The sequence below is a fragment of the Lygodium microphyllum genome, chromosome 9 (assembly GCF_053477565.2).
Source record: "Lygodium microphyllum isolate KBCC chromosome 9, Lygodium_microphyllum_v1.1.10, whole genome shotgun sequence".
NCBI lineage: Eukaryota > Viridiplantae > Streptophyta > Polypodiopsida > Schizaeales > Lygodiaceae > Lygodium > Lygodium microphyllum.
The window spans coordinates 127,272,286-127,290,253 of record NC_141143.1 but is presented as its reverse complement, the minus strand read 5'-3'; the positions used below and the strand labels follow the sequence as shown (position 1 = coordinate 127,290,253).

The 17,968-nt window shown below is 49.6% G+C and overlaps 1 protein-coding gene across 3 annotated transcripts in view; it reads right to left on the bottom strand.

The window, feature by feature from the left end:
• LOC148031567 (uncharacterized) overlaps nt 1-17,968 on the bottom strand; it is a 163,614-nt gene that overhangs the window by 67,290 nt on the left and 78,356 nt on the right. The window lies entirely within an intron of this gene.

Genomic DNA, 17,968 nt, shown 5'->3' with positions numbered 1-17,968 from the left:
AGCCCAAAGCCGTGTGTTGCCATGGCGGAGCCCGCTGTCCTCAAGAAAATAACGGGCTATGATGGACCAAGGGTGGTGATCCACACACATGGCACGAAAAAGGGACCAACGGAGAGCTAACATATGAGTGTGTGCATCCAAAATCGCTCCGCCACCCATGCGCTTAGGGGTACATGCGTGTGACCAAGAAATCCAGGAAATGCCGGCCTGCAGTGAGTCCTTCTTCCATAGCATGAAACGGATGGGCTGAGTGAGGGCCTTCAAAGTAGTAGGAGTCCAAGGCAACAATGGCAGGAAATACGTTAGCATTGGAAGCATGATTGTCTGGGCCACTTTGAGGCAGACATGGAATGGCCACGCTTGCGACTTCCAATACATAAACTTTGCTGCCAATTTTTGTGAAATCCACTCCAGCAGGGCTTTTGGCTGTACATCCACCCCCAATGGGTATCCAAGATGCCTGACAATGGAGCCACGGGAAACCACCCGGCCTTGCCAGCCTAAGGACTGCAAATCAGGCTCCGTACAACTGAGAAGGGCTGACTTAAGGGCATTGATGCGAAGCCCAGAGGCCTGACCAAAGAGTGTCCAAACATCTAATGCCCTTCGAATGTTGTCCCTGTCCGCCTGCAAAATCATAAAGGTGTCATCCGCCAAAGATTGGCTAACGAAGTGCTGACCCAACGGAAGAGACAGACCGGCCAGCTGGGCAGAGGCTGCCATGGAGGAAAACATTGAAAGGACCGGGTGAGTCGCCAGGGCAAAGAAGAGAGGGCTCAAAGGACAACCCTGTCGGACCGAGCGTGCAAGGACAAATGGCTCTCTAACTCCACCATTAAGCATAACTCTGGAGGAAGCCTCAGCACTAATGGTGTAGATCAATCGGGACATTCGGGTACCAAAGCCCATAGCCGACATGAGGTCTGCAATGAAAGACCAGTCCACATAATCAAATGCCTTTTCCAAGTCCAATTGGATCAATACCACTTCCTGACCGGAGTGCCGCGCATAGTCAATGGCCATTTGCACATTTAAGATATTATGCAGAATGTTGCGGCCCTTAATGAAACCATATTGGAGAGGATGCACAATAGCTGGAAGGTGCTTGTGGAGCCGATTCGCCAGCACTTTGGAGTAGATTTTATACATGGAGCCCATCAACGAAATTGGTCGCCAGTGTTGCAACTTTGACGGCGAAGGGACCTTTGGAATTAGTTTGATAAGGCCTTCTTTCCATGAGGAGGGCATGACCCCCGTTTCCCACACCTGCTGAAACATGGCCACCAATGGCTTTGCCAACTGCGTGGCCGAGGTCTGAAAGAATTCATTAGTGAGACCATCCCAGCCAGGGCTTTTATCATTCGGCAGGTGCAACAAAACATCCATAACCTCGTCCTCGCAAATATCCGTCTCCAAAGCGGCTTGCATATCAACTGGAACCTGCTGGCGGACCAGATGATAGAAGACCGCACGGGCATGCGTAACCTGGCTAGAAGGCGAGAAAGAGGAACCAAGAAGATCCATAAAATAGTTTCTGCACATAGTGACAATGGTCTGCGGATCCGTGACCATGCGACCTTCTGAATCCTGGAGTCTGGTCATATTTTCGCGGGGCGGAGATGCATGCAAGGCGCGAAAGAACTTATGAGACTAGCAGGTGCTATCTTGCATTGTGTCCATCAAGTTGTGCAGCTTGGCCTGTTGATAAGATTTCAACTGAAACACTTGAATAAGATGGGCCAACCGCCTCTCCAGAGACAGCAGAAAATCATCATCAGGGGAATCCAGGAGCAAGGAACGGACCAAGGCCAATAAGTCTTCGGCTGCATGTCGACGTCGGCGGCAAAGCGAGGCATGATGGATCCCATACTGGCGAGCAACCCGCTGCACATTAGAGAGCAGCCGTGCAAATGAAGGCCAGCCCTCAGAGGCGAAGTCCAATAAGAATCTCTCAATCAACTGCTGCATATAGCCCTGGAAAACTGAATGCTTCAGATAAGAGGAGTTGAAACGTAAAGGGAGCCTATCCAGGAATTGCACAAAAGGTGCCATAGAGTGTGCCCGCATCTCAAGTTGGAGGGGGAAATGGTCCGACAACGCATATTGCCGCAAGACCTTCATTTCCAGCATGTCGGAAAGAAAGTCATTGCCCTGCATGATATACATTCTGTCCAGCCGCGACCAGGTAGTTGCATATTGTGCGGAATGAAACGTAAACCCTGAAAAAGAAGGGTTAAGCCACGACCAAAGATCTTGCTTGAGCACGTGCAAAGCAAAAGAACTCCACACCCGGCTTTCCGGCGTATCCATTACCGAATGCCCTGAAGTGGACTGAGAAGAGTCGACACACATATTGAAATCTCCCATCAAGAATCCCATTCGGCCGAGTGACATGGAGCCCTGCAAAGTGGACCAAAGATTCCGCCGGGATGCGGGATCATTCGGAGCATAGAGGCCCAACAGCCATAAAATCTCGCCTTCAAATAAGACTTCGATCACCAGAAAGCGACCCTGCACATCATTTTTAACAAGGACAGGCTGATATTTCTCATGGACAATCATGAGCACGCCCGAATAGTGCGTAGCATGGGTCCCTGCATAAAACAGGCGGAATCCATGACAATCCATCACTTTTCCTGCTTCACCGTGACTTTTGTGCTCAACTGCACACAATACATCCCACTAGTTCTCATGCAAGACGGTCCACATGGCATGTTGCTTATGGCGAGAGCAAAAGCCTCGCACATTCCACGTGGCTATCTTCATGTATCCTCAAAGAAGGAAGTCAGGAACGAGGCACCTGCTGCCTCAATTTCACCTTTTCCGCGAGAGCATCCAGGACACCCTCATCCAGAAAATCAGCCAATACTGCAAAAGAATTCTGGCGACCTGCGTTGGAGGTAGAAGGGCAATCCACTGCCTTGGGAGAGGGGCGGGGATAACGCCGATCCCAGGGTGTAATAACATTTCCTTTGGCATCGAACGCCAGCTTGGCAGGTGGGCCTCTGGGGCCGTCGGTATAGACTCTCCTTGGAGCCTGATTGCGGGGGCCCGACGGGGCCCTAGGACGCAGAGCCTGCTGTGAAGTGGCCATTTCTTTCCGGCGCGTATACGTGCGCACGGAATCCTGGGAAGCGGGAGGCCCAGGATCCGCCAGGCCTGTATCCAAGTTTTTACCTTTTTGAGGACGTGCCTCAATCCAGTCAGTACGACGGGAATCCACACTTCGGACCTGTTGTTTGCCTTTGTCCATGACATGAGGAGACTGAAGGGCTTCCTGGGGCGTGGCATCAAGCAGCATGTCGTCCTTGGGCAGCACAACCTGCGCATCATCCGAAGACGATTGCTTTTCAGGGCATTCGGCCATGAAATGCCCCAATTTACCACATGAAAAGCAGTGGCCCGCAAAGTTGCCCCATTTTAAGCGAAAATACAAAGGATGCATGCCCGAACAATTGAGGCGAAGCCAAGCAGGCCTTTTCCTGGCCGTGTCCCATAGCATGCATAAACGGTTGCGGTTCATCGCCCTGAGGCTTGGGGGAACCAGCACTGTTCCCACAACTGCCATCGCATCCTTCAACATGGGCCAATAGACCGCCGGACAGTTTTCCACCTCTACCCACACCGGGCATTCGCGTTGAAGCAGACGCTGGAAGTCGGCCATGGGGCGCCATGGCACAACATGAACCAGGCGGCGATCAAAGAATAGCGGCAACTTGGACAGGAGCTCAGCGCGATGCGTTTCCGATTTCAGCAGGACCTCATAAAACCCGCGAGGTCCAAGGAAAATCTCCTCAACCGACTCCCCTTGCAATAGATGGTGCAGCCACTGGCGAATATGCGAAAGCATTGGGATCCTGCCAATGAAGAAAAGAATAACTGCACGGTCATAGAACACCGAGAAGGATCGCAAGACGGATTTGGGGTCCACCGTGGCTTCCAGCACATCATCCGTTCCCGCAACAGAAAAAGATTCGGTATTATGCTGGACATAATCACCAAGCAGAGTATTGGCGAAGTCCAGCAAATGCTCCCAGTCGATTTCCTGCGAATCCACCGGATCAGAGGCCACTTGCGCATAGGAGCGTTCCAGAGGACTCATGGGCTCATCAGGCGTAGGCTTGGAGCGTTTGCCGGCAGGCGGCTGTTCAGAACTTGGCGGCAACTCCTCCGTGCATGGCACCATATCTTCCGGCTCCTCTGCATCGGAATCAGGGCCAAGGGCTGCCACCGTCCGATCAAGAAAATCCAAATCCAGGCCAGCCATACTGCTGTCTTCACACAGAGGACGAACTCTCTCTCTCTCTCTCTCTCTCTCTCTCTCTCGCCTTCTTTATATAGATCAGTGGGCACGCTGTTCAGGATGCCGCCTCTCTGACAACCGCCAGGTTTAGGGTTTACAGGAGCTGGACTCCGTTCTTCAGGCCCTATATGAAAATTTTGTGCACAGGTGCAGTAGCTGTGAATTGGCTTCTGGCTCTCGCAGTCGTTCAGTCACCTGCCACAGGAAGGAAGGAGGACAAAGATCCTCCTCAGGCACTGCCGCTCCTGAACTGTGACTGCCGCAGGCCTGTGGAAACACAGATCCCACACGACTGCAGGACGACTAGGGTGTCAGCGGGGGACAGGGGCGTGTTGTCGTTACCTCCAATCTGCCACGTAGCACAGTCGCAAGAAGGCGGGGCGCAGGACGATTTGGAGAGTGCCAGGCGTAGATGCAAGTGGTAGTAGAAGGCAGAGGCGCAGACACGGACGCTGTAGCAAGTCGAAAGGCGGCGGACAGGCAACGGCTCCCACGTCAGATGGCGACGGCAGGGTCCCCGACACGCAGGACGACCGCGGGTCAGGCAGCCGACGACCGCGCGAGGCGACCAGGCGACGACATCGCGCTCCCCGTCACGTTCCGCGCCATTCTCTCTTCCTTCCTATTCTTCTCTCCTCTCTCTCTCTCTATCTCTCTCTATTTCCCTTTTTCGTAAAAGGTAATTGTATTAATTACGAAGAAGGTACAAGTTTTCATGATTACAAGGTACACGATGGCTCCACCCCATCGTGTGTAAAGAGGACACTATCTCTTTACAAGAACCAGATGACCTAAGAGTTACAAAGTCATGGCAAAGACGTAGAGGAAATTGCCATATGCCAGGGACATAAGTCCTCCCAAGAGAGCATGTCAGAGTGCCGGAGAAGATCTATCTGCCAGTACGAGAGACCCTTAAGCCTAGCAATATGCCGCTGAACATTATAGGCGAAATAAAAAAGAAAAGCATTCCGAATGGTCCAGTTATGCCAACAGCCCCAATATCGAAGAAAGTGAAATACGATCTTCATATGTGGCTGTGTCGGTGTGGGGTATTTGGGCTGCACAAAAACCCAATCAAACAGGCGTAGCGATAAACCAACCACCGCTTGTTAACCCTCAAACGAACGAAGGTGGAAAATCCGGAAAAGCTAAAGCAAAAGAAAAAGACAAAGGCCAAGGAAAAGAGAAACAGAAGACAAAGACGCACAAGGAGAAGAGTCTTAAATAAGGGAGAAAGGCGCACAAGGAAAAGCGCAAGTCAAAACTTTTGTAAAGAGCGCAAGTGCATCATGGTTTAATTCAAGGAGCATCGGGCTCTCACCCGTGCAATTTGTAAATGTAGATGGGCGGTGGAAAGGAAGCTAGGAAGATAGAAGGACAATGGGAAAAAGGGCCAAGGCTACGGCCGGCCATGTAAAAAGGGGAAAAGGGGATGACCGCCCAAAAGGGATTTAGGGTTTTGTATATAAAGTTGAAAAGTGAATGAGAGGCTCATTCTTATGTGTGGTCAAAAGTAGCTCTCCTCTTCTTCTTCTTCTTCTTCTTCTTCTTGCTTGCTTGAGCTTGTGCTTGAGAGAGGGAGTGTGAGAGTGTGAGGGAGTGAGTGTGTGAGGGTGAGGGACCGAGGAGGAGAAGCTCTCCATCTTCTCCTCTCTTCTTCTCTTCTCTTCTCTTCTCTTGTCTTGCTCGCGGCAATGGAGCTTGGAGCTTGGAGCTGGAGGATCGAGCTTGCTTGAAGCTTACACTTGGATCGTGGAGCTACCGGAGTGCGCGGGAGAGGAGGTAACTCGAACGGCACGGAGGTAAGCTCACTACACCCGTAGATATGGATGGCGCGTCGGTTATGTGAGAGGTAGCCATTAGTGCTCGGCTTGGAACGCTTGAAACAATAAGCGGTCCGTGGGTCTTGGCGGTTAAGTGAAAGCTCCCACATTTTGGTTCCGTTGCCGGGACCTACGGATTCAAGCCTTGAGCGCTTGCGCGCTTCGAATCGAGAATCAAAATAAGGGGTTTCCCCCGAACCGGTGCTTGAGGTAGATAGGTAGGAAGCGAGGGGGTTAAAGATGGTATTTGATCTCCTTGGCAAGTAGGTTTGTTGCTTTCTTGAGATTTATGTTGTGGAATGAAGTAGTGTAGGTATTTACTTTATGAATTGGGTGCATTAGGATAGGAAAAAACAAAGAAAAAGAAGAAAAAAACAAGCAAACAGTAGGGTTTTCTGTTGTTGTATAACAGGCTAAAACAGGGAAACAGGGGACCAGATTCAAGTCTCTGGGTGAGACAGGGACAGGGAACTAGCTGTGAGGTTCTGCAGTGCTGGGAAAGGACCTTAAGAGGCCTGGGAGGCCAAGACAGACCTCGATTCCTTGGTTTGCCTTGTGAGAGAGAGAGAGAGAGAGAGAACTTCTGGTTCACAGGACGAGGAAGCGCTACCCCGATCTCTAGGCACCGGCGATTCGTGCTGCTCCAGGTGAGTCTGGTGTTTTCCAACAAGTGCTCTAGTCAGATCTAGAAAGTCGGTGGTGATTGCGTGCAGCAGACAATAAGGAGGGGTCAAACTCACAGTGGTCCGATTCCCAGAACCGGACCACTCAAGTTCTGGGTTCGGACCTTCCGATTTCTAGAATCAGAACCGACTGAGAGTGAGTCGGCCCAGTCTGGTCCGATCCCCAGAATTGGACTAGCCCGATCGGACGTGCCATATGGCACTCGGACCATTCAGATTCGGACCAATCCGTCTGACTCGGACACTCGGACCAACTCGTCTGATTTTTAGAAATCGGACGCTCGGACCAACCTGTCCGACTCGGACACTCGGACACTCGGACCAATCCATAATCGGACCACTCAGAATCAGACCAGCTCAGAATCGAACCTGCCAGAATCGGATCACCCTGTCCGATCCGATTCCCAGAATCGGACCACTTTTTTATCCGATTCCCAGAATCGAACGTGACCAAAATCGGACCACTGGGCCGATCGGACCAACCCAAAATCGGATGTCCGATTCTGATAATCGGACTCCTGAAAATCGGACATCTGAGAATCGGATAGAAAACTGTCAAAATCGGACAGGTATCGAGAATATAAATTTTAACGCATCTAAACCCCGAGATTGACCCCAAAGGCTACGTAGAGCTAAAGGCACATCACAGATCCATCACTAGGCTAAATTTTAGAGCACGTAGTTCAAAATTTGGCTAAAACGGTCCTCCAAATTGTGAATGGATTTTACCGTAACGGCCCTGCGGGCCGGGGGGGACTGCCCCCCCCAGACCCCCGCAGAGGGGGGCTCTGCCCCCTCCGCACCTCCCCCGAGTAGGTTGGAGAGAAAACGCGCGCTGTGACAGGTCCTCCAAATTAGACCCTAGTGTAGCAATGACTCTACACGAGCATGGAGTCTCACTTGCAATAGAGCAACCAAAAGCCCATACCCGAACAGAGAGAAACAGAGACCCTAGAACATCAATTGGCCAATCTAGCCATCAAGGGCAAAAAGGCCATACCAGGAGAACACAAAGACATTGTATTCAAATCGTGTCTAGTCAGAGCAAAATGCAACTTTAGCAAGCTACAAATGCGAAGATGACTAGACATGACACTCTTGACGAGAGATGTATCTTGAATAGCACTGCACTGACAATCCAAGACAGCAGTGGAGAATCCACATCTGGTCGTGCAGTCGAGAACTCAAGGGCATCTGTCAAAAGGCTTAACTTTACAAGCCAAGACCCGGAAGATGAAGACATAGTACCACCTGCTTATCTTAGGGTCAAACTCACCGCGAAAAGAGAGCATACTATTGATGCTCTAATTGATGAAGGAGCAGATTTTAATATCTTGACCTATGAATCATGGACTCTACTAGGCCAACCAGAGCTCACACCAACCGATGCAACTCTTAATCCTTATGGGGGACACCCAACAGCACTCATAGGGAAGTGCAAAATCCTTGTGACAATTGAAACAGAAAGCTTGCCTATCCTATTTCATGTTCCTCCAAATAGTGCTAGCTGCGGGAAAGAAACCCTCCTAGGAAGACCCTTCAAAAGGGCGACCAAGTGTGAGGCTGACTATGTAGCACAGAGGATACACCTGACACTACCGGGGGTGAGGATAGTCGCGACCTTTAGCAAGGGTGACCTCATCGAACCTCAAGGGAAATGCAAGGAAGGTGATGACATAACAGTCAAGCCTACAAACGAGGGCAAGGACTTGTTGGAAGAGTTAATACAAGCACAGGTCGAACAACGAGAACCAGTGAGTGAGGCCATGCCGGAAACAAGAAGGTCAGGAGACAATGCCAAGGACGGCCTTTTGACTTACAAATATCGTAAAAGACCCCAAAAGAAGCCCAAGCCTTATAGACGAAGGCATTGATGGAGGGTCAGCACAACGCCGTAATGGATATCCAAAGCGTTGCTACGTGCTCAAGGGTATTATGCAGGCAACCGATGGATTTGGGTACCAAAACCCCCTATTAGACCTCCTTTGTCGACTGAAGGCCAGGACGTACCAAGAGCAAAGAAGCGTAGGAGGAGATCTAAATGAAAAACCAAGTCCCAAGCCAAAAACAGTGGAGAGACCGAGCCCCTCATGGTCAAAATCAAGAAACCCAATGGGACCAATTGGAGGGTAGATCCTCAGCCTAGTGTGCTTGACAAACAAACATCAGATGTAATCGTTGAGGATACGCAAAAGCCACTAGTGCCCAAGGAGCCTTTGATTCCCCAAGAGGATAGCAGACATCATAGGCACAACATTGCTCATAGCAAGGTTAAATGCTCAACAAAGCAAATAGCAAAATCATCTAACAGCCACGAGCAAATTGCCCAGCCAGAGTCAAAACCACTTAGGAGTCCCAAGTCTCCTACACCCTCTTCCCCTAAACGTACACAGGAAGCACAACAATTGTCAAGTGTAGCTACTCGATCCCAATCTCTACCTACATCAAAGCTTCCAAATGTCCAAGAGGTGGAACATGATGCCATCTGTAGCTCTTGACCCAAGGATATGCCTGAGCCACCTAATGCGACTAGATCAGCTCATGTTCGATCTACACAAATGAGTGCTCAAAGGCCAACAAAAGACACAACCACTTCTGATCGCCCTAGGGACTTGACACCGCAATCCACCAAGGGTAGCCAGCCCACTGAACTAGTTGCTACTACTTCCAATCAGGGATCACAGCAGTCACAGCCCTTGGCCGTGACAATGCCCCTTGTGGAACGTGTCCTTAGAAATTTACTTGTAGAGGAGGTGTCACAACCAACTTCCTCGACAACTCCAGCACTTTCAAAGTGCGTAAAGCCTAGGCTGGAGGAGTTACACGCAAGGGAGTTGGCTAAAGAGCTAGACTCCCTGAAAAGGGAGACAGTTGTGCCCTCACAGCTTCGTAAGGCTATTCAGCAAACCACGGCTATGTCCCATAAGGACACACTAGAGAAGGGAAATGCTGAGGCCCGACCAAGCACATCAACGGTCGATATAGCCCAGGGTCCTGAGATGTTAGATGCACCTGCGTTAACCAAGAAAAAGAGGAGAAAACAGCGAAAACAACAACAGTTGCAGGTGGTTGTGGACCCCAAGAACATTGAGACGAAGGGCGCTGGACAGCTGATGAATAAAGCATCGAGTCCATCCACCAATGAACACATTAATGCCTCTCCTAATAGCGGTGAAACCTCAGACACATCTGTGTGCTCTGATAACCCAAAGCAACAGTTGCCATCAACAGTTGCTTGCAACACTCTATCCACTGACAATAGAACTCACATTAATCAATCAAGAGTGGATACAACGCTATCACAACAGGGTGACAAATCTATACCAGTCACATCCGAGAAGAACCATGACGAAATAGCAGCAAAACCTCAGGAGAAACGTGAGAACCCTAAGAGCATAAGAAATCCTAGCGTTGACCAATCTTGCTCATCTAGGCCTGAGCCCCCAGCCATGCTAAAGCCTAAGGAAACTCTTAGAACTTTGCATGAGATAGCAACAGAGCAAGCCCTCGTTGAACATAGAAGTGTCGCAGAATGCGTAACTGAGTTGGAGGCTAAGCTCAAAGTGGTCGCGCATGTCTACGTCCTTGCGGACATGGGCACGATCCCCAAGGAGAAGCTTGGAGATTACTTGACCTTTCCTCTATCATGGGAAGAACAAGAACATCTTAACGGGCACTATGACAGGCTCCTGCATGAACACATGCGACTCATCCCTGACGAGGAGGCTGACGAACTGCGCTTAACCGTCACGTTCAATGAAGTGCTCTACCGACCGAATCTCGTAGACATAGAGCTACTAAAGCAACTATCAGCAGGCCAGAGTCAATTCGAGCAGCGTTGTAATGGCCGAACTAGGGGCTCAGATCATGACGGTCTCAGAAGAGCGATTGGCCAAATGGCAGTCTCAAAGAGACCCAACCTATGTGGCACCGACTTCCCTTCGAGTGATGTCTGACATTCGGGGTACGGACTTAGCTGGAACTAGGCTACAGGGCCCTTTAATTGATAAGGTTCTCACTGAGGAGGAGCTACATATTGCTAGTAGACTCGGTCAAGGTTCCATGCTACTCGACGTGGCAAAATATCTATCAGTATTAAGTAAGCTGCCGCGAATACTAGATGCGCGTGCCACGCTCCGGTACAACCCCGAGTTCCACACTTGGTTCTTATCCTCGTGAAGTGACGTGGATTCATAAATATGTATATAAATAAACACTGATTCTTGTGTCACCTTGTATAAACAATATTAACACACACAAGCAATGATAGTCAAGCGCAAGGAGAAGAGTTGGTTCTAACAGGCTCAGCTTCTCAAGTCCTCTTCTCATCACACATTTAGAAGCCCTGTGACCATTTCCACCTCCAAGTGAAGGGCATTCAACCCACATTACCGCCATAGGAGGCCTTGACCAACAACACTGATGGTGTAGGCAGGGTGTAGTCCTTTCCAATACACCTGCTTCCCTTTTTTGTCTATTCTTTCGAGGATGTGCCCTGTCCCACTCCACGACAACCAGTCCACGCGACTTAGCATGGACTGGAGGCTACGCGAACATCAGCATGGGGGCCATTCCTCTATAACAAACACCACACGCCTCACCCCTCCCCTTCTTGTCATAGGCGCTTCATAAACCACACTAAAATCCCTTCCATGCAAACAGTTGTATCCTGTATCAAGGTCTAACCCTTGGATTGCATCTTGCAGGTTTCCTTTTGCGGTGGAACGCATGGAGAATCATGGAGATCTAGCATGCAAAGATGCTCTTCGCAGAAGGTGGGAGCATGTGGCACGCGCCCCTCCACTGGAGCGCTATGTGCCCACCATCAAGAGGTATGCCAAGAAGCGAGGCCCTAAGCGACACTGCCCAGGGCGAAGGCCGAAGAATCCTCGAGTCAAGAAAGTCGAGACTCGAAACGCGCAACAGGTGGCAGCACTAGTGGCACGAACTCCCCGCTCCCGCTCGGGCCCCAGATGCTCAAAGGCAGAAAGGGCAGCTCGGGAAATAGAAGAATTTAATGAATTATTTAAAGACATTCTGGAGACGGTAGCGGGCCGGGATTACACCACTCATGTCCCGGCCGACATGTTCCCTGCTCACCCCCACGGGAGCCCCACACCAATCACCCGGCCACCCAGACTCGCCTCGCCTCGTAGAAATCGAGTAGCCCATGATGCATAAAGGGCTTATCAAATGATAACTGGCCATAACTTTTTGTTTTTAAATGGTTAAGTGTTCCCGACTTGTTAAGTGTTGACATGTTCCCGACTTGTATGAACTTTTCATATCTGCATTTAATATATTTTATGCCTTTAGCAAAAGAAAAAGCTAATCAAGCGCAGGTGATAAATGTCTAAGTCAACACCATAGAATTCAGATCAGTGATGTCTCCTTGCATTGCACTGGCTTATTATAGTTGCGGCATATGCCACGCTTGTACTATCATGAAGCGACAAGTGGATACACGATGGGACAGATCTTTGGGCGAATGTGTTCAATGCTCGATCACCGCAAGACCATCGATCCCCCAAGGAGCCGCGGCAAAGCAACCCTGCCGAAATCACGAATCACCCTTGCCAACCGCCCACATTGCATGGCCCAAAACACATTCCTGGGCCACGCCCCCTTTCTGGGTCAAGCTCTATAGTTGGCTCACGGCAGTCGTTACCTCAATTGTACCCACATCGCATGTGTCGCAAGGAGGGTTGCAATATCTCAAGTGTATCTTCCCCTTTCGCCAACTGCTTCTCTAACAACGAGGCTAGGGCACAATCATCATTGTACTATCCATTTTCTGAGCCTTCGAAGCTTGACATTTTCCAACCCATTGAAAGGCTGATAGCCTCAACATATTGTAATGGTTGTACTCAGGCAAATCAAAAAAAAAAAAAAAGGAGAAAAGAAAAGAAAAGAAAAGAAGAAAAGAAGAAAAGAAAAGAAAAAGAAATGAATGGAAAGATAAGACGCACCCACGATCACAGCACAGCACCTAGGGGTCCTCAAATTAGGTACGTCTGGTGACCTTGGTCGACCGGCTTCGTCCCTAGTCCCCTAGCCCCTTACAATCACCCACAATTGTTCAGGGCACATCAAGGGCAGGACATACCTGGGGAGCTTGTCTCGCCTAGGGTTAGACCTGTCACCCTGACCCACTTGCACAATTTTCTTTTGCACTCTGCCTTAGTACCATTGCAATCAGTGGTGATAAGCACCGCACGATTGGCCATGAAAAGTACACCGTGCTCATCAAGCAAGTCCAATAGTTTCCAGCTACTAAAAGTGCGGTGTCCTTGTATTCAATTATGCTACATCGTGCCGTCACAATGCAAAGGATGTCTCATATACCTTCACGTGTACTCCTTCTCCACATGGACAACTTTGCTTCATCCACGCATTGTTATGAGAAACTAGCCCACGGTCTTCTAACTATGTAATATCTAAGTATTCACGAGCACTCACATAATATCTGCACCGAAGTATATCCACAGTTTGGATCCTCAAGTGCAGGACAATACTCTACATGTATATCATTTTTAATAAGAGCCGGCTGATATTTTTCGTGTACAATCATGAGCACACCAGAATAGTGCATGGCATGTGTCCCTGCATAGAACAAACGAAAGCCATGGCAATCCACAACTTTTTCTGCTTCACCGTGACTCTTGTGCTCAACAACACACAAGACATCCCACTGATTCTCATGCAAAACAGTCCACATGGCATGTTGCTTGTGGCGAGAACAAATTCCTCGCACATTTCACGTAGCTATTTTCATGTATATTCAAAAGAAAATCAGGTACGAGGCATAGCTTGCCTCGATTTGACCTTTTCTAAGAGAATGCCCAGGACTCCCTCATCCAAAAAATCAGCTAACACGGCAAAAGAGTTCTGACGACCAGATTTGGAGGTAGACGGCATATCTGCTATCTTGGGGATGGAACGGGGATAACGACAATCCCATGGGGTAATGATGTTACCTCTAGAATCAAAAGCCAGCTTAGCAGGTGGACCCTTTGGACCATCCGAATACACTCTCCTAGTGGGCTGTTGACGGGAAGCAGAGGAAACCATAGCAGGAGCAGAGTGTTCTGAAGACAACATTTCTTTCCTGCACATATAAGTACGCATGGAATCTTGTGAGGCAGTAGGCACAGTATCCACCATGCCAGCAACAAGCCTGTTGCCTTTTTTCCCGCGTACATCGACCCAGTCATTGGCACGGGAATCCAAATCCGAAACCTATTGTTTACCTTTATCCAACACTTTAGGTGGCTTGGTGGCATCCTGTGACGAAGCATCACACACCATATCTTCCATGGGCAGCGCAACATGCTCAGTTTCTGAAGTGTGGTGCTTCTCTGGGCATTCGGCCATAAAATGCCCCAATTTTTCACGGCCCTTAGGCTTGGGGGGACCAGAACAGTGCCCACAGTGGCCATGGCATCCTTTAACAGTGGCCAATAGACAGCCGGACAGTTTTCCACTTCAACCCAGAAAGGGCATTTACGTTGCAGCAAGCGCTGAAAATTCGCCATTGGGCGCCATGGCACAACATGGACCAAACGGCGATCTAAGAACAAAGGCAGTTTAGATAGGAGAGCAGCACGATGCGTCTCAGATTTCAACAGCACCTCAAAAAAGCCTCGGGGCCCAACAAAAATCTCTTCAACACATTCCCCTTGTAACAGACTGTGTAGCCACTAGCGAATACGGGAAAGCTGTGGGATCCTGGCCGGTGAAGAAGAGTATCACCATGCGTTCATAGAACATTGAAAAGGAGCGCAAGACATTTTTCGGGTCCACAGTGGCTTCCAAAACATCTTCAGTTGCAGAGTTAGAAAAGACTTACTGATTATGTTGAACATAATCGCCAAGCAGAGTGTTGGCAAACTCCAGCAAATGCTCCCAGTCAACCTCTTGAGAGTCCACAGAATCAGAAGCAACCTGAGCATATGAACGATCCTGATGATCCATTGTCTCTTCCGAAGTATGCTTGGTGCGTTTGCGCGCAGGCTAGAAGTCAAGACCAGGGGGCATCTCTTCTGTGCACGGAACCATATCCTCTGATTCCTCGGTATCAAAATCCGGACCAAGAGCTGCCACCGTTTGGTCTATAAAAGCCAGATCTAGACTAGCCATATTGTATCACTGCCTGAAGAGCTGCAGTCTCTCTCTCTCTCTCTTTTTCTTTATACAGATCAGTGGGCACTCTGGCCGAGACGCTGTCTCTCTGACAACTGACGGGCTTAGGGTTACAGCAGCTGGACGCCTCGGCAGAAAAGGACACGCACAGGCAGGCGGAGCCGCAAACAACAGCACAGACGAAGGCAGCGGGGCGACTGGTGACGTGGCAGCGCGATTGGGCAGGGGATAGGACGGGACAGAAGGTGGGACAGAAAACGGTGCGAAGCAAGGCGGCACTCACGACCGGGACGGACGAAAACGAAGGCCCACGGGGCTGAAAGGAGACGATAGGGACCCCCGCCCTCAGAGCAGACGAGTGACGAGCAACGGCTACGCCATCTGCTCGCCGAGGAAAGCAGCCGATGGATGGCGAAAGAGGAGCGGCGGCAAGTCGCGACCAGGATGCCCTCTCTCTCTCTCTCTCTCTCTCTCTCTCTCTCTCTCTCTCTCTCTCTCTCTCTCTCTCCATACAAATCAATAGGCACGCTGGTCGAGACACTGCCTTTCTGACGACTATGGGGCTTAGGGTTGACCGCAGCCGGGAGCCTCTGCAGCAGGGAAGAGAACGAGCAGGCGGACCTGAGGACAGCAGAGTAGACGAAGGCAGACGGGCGTCTGCAGGTGTGGCAGCGCGAGTGGCCAGGAAATCGGCGCAAGGGAACCCGTGACAGACCAGAACGGCGCTGAGGAGCAGGTCGCGTGAAACGAAAGCTGACGATACGGAAGGGCGACGGCAGGGACCCCAACCTCCAGGATGAACGACAGACGGGCGATGGCCTATGCCGTCTGCACGCGGGGGAAACCAGGCAACGGATGACGACGAGGCGGCAGGTCACGAGCGGGCGCCATCTCTTAGTCCAAATGTGCCAGCATCCCCAGTATCTGAAAAAGTGGAATAAGATCTTCATATGCAACTGTGGCAGTGTGGGGTAGTTTGGGCGCACAAAAACCCAATCGAAAGGAGTTAGTGAGGACCCCACCACTGCGCGCCAAACTTGTGACAAGAGTGACCAGATATTCTTGGCGAGCGAGCAAGAAAGAAATCGATGTCGGGCCGATTCCACAGTAGTGGTATAGAAGAAACAATTGCCATTCGAGATTCTATGCTTGGAAAGGGCCGAGGCAAGAGGAAGACCACCAATCATCACCCACCAAAGGACCTTACATTTGAAAGGTGTCTTATTCAACCAGCCATCTCTCTCTCTCTCTCTCTCTCTCTCTCTTTTTCGTAAAAGGTAATTGTATTAATTACGAAAAAAAGGGTACAAGATTACATGATTACATGATTACAAAATACACGAGGGCCCTAGGCCAACGTGTGTAAAATCCCAGTACTAAGCCACAAAAAAGGTACACAAATCATGGCAAAGACCCAGAGGAAATTGCCATATGCCAGGGAAGCAAGTCCTCCCGAGGGAGCAAGTCCGCGTGCCGAATGAGATCTATCTGCCAATGCAAGAGACCTTTAAGCCGGGCAATGTGTCTCTGTACATTAGAGGCCGAATCAAAAAGAAAGGCATTCCGCGTGGTCCAAATGTGCCAGCATCCCCAGTATCTGAAAAAGTGGAATAAGATCTTTATATGCAACTGTGGCGGTGTGGGGTAGTTTGGGCGCACAAAAACCCAATCGAAAGGAGTTAGAGAGGACCTCACCACTGCGCGCCAAACTTGTGACAAGAGTGACCAGATCTTCTTGGCGAGCGGGCAAGAAAGAAATCGATGTCGGGCCGATTCCACAGTAGTGGTACAGAAGAAACAATTGCCATTCGAGATTCTACGCTTGGAAAGGGCCGAGGCAAGAGGAAGACCATCAATCATCACCCGCCAAAGAAAGACCTTGCATTTGAAAGGTGTCTTATTCAACCAGCCCTCCATCACAGTTGCCTTCCACCATGACTGAGATTTCCGCAATCCCCATACAGTATTAGCTTTCACACCCAGCCATTGATGATCTTTAATGAGAAGATGATACACCTGATTAGCAGAGGCGTTTTCCAGACTCAATCGGCCTGCAAGGTCCCAGTCCTGCCAAGGACGACCACAGCCAGGGCAGGAAGGGTTGCCTACCCCGAAGCACCGACAAAAGCTGTTCCCATAAATCACGGTATCCGCGCGGGATCCTGAAAAGTCTCCTGGCAGTATGAAACGATGCGAAGACATTGTGAGTGGCAAGGGTAGCCTCCGCAACTGAAGTTCTCTCTCTCTTTTTTTCGTAAAAGAAAGTTCTCTCTCTCTCTCTCTCTCTCTCTCTCTCTCTCTCTCTCTCTCTCTCTATGTGCGCCAAAATCCCAAACAGCATCAAGGTCCTTTATTTGGATCTCACCAGCATAGAGCTGAACATGATCATTAGAGTCAAGCATCTCCTTCTGACAGCATTCTTATCAATGAGCAAAAGCAGAGCCCTAAACTTTCTACTGATCAATGGAATTTATGACCTCCACTCAATCTTCTACACATTTGTTCCTCACTTCAATAGATTATATATTGTTTTACGCGCACCCCCCAACCCCCCAATTTTAAAAAAATCGACCCCTATGCACAGGCTCACCCTACCCCTCCTATCCCCAATTCCTTCGATCCCCACCCTTTCATTCTCCCTCCCTCCCTTGCCATCACCCCTATTCTAACATTCTCCTTCCCTACCTCCTAAAAAATGAACCAAGAAGCATGCTTGTAAGGTATGGTGAGACACTCTGGAAGAGGTCAAGCAAAGGGGGAGAGATTAGTTCATGTTAAACTATGAGCACCTTTAATCTCTATTAAGTGTTTGGAGTCTCTCATGCACAAGAACAACAAGTATTTGGATATCGCAAACTTGAAAGGATGTAAATAAACTTGAAAATATGCTCAAAATCATCAGCTGATTTCGTTGCATATCTAAAATTTTTAGTAGGGCGTTTGCTTCTAACATACTATTACAGGCATTTCATATGGCAGCTAAAGTTCTAGCTTACTTTCAATATTCCATTAGCCAA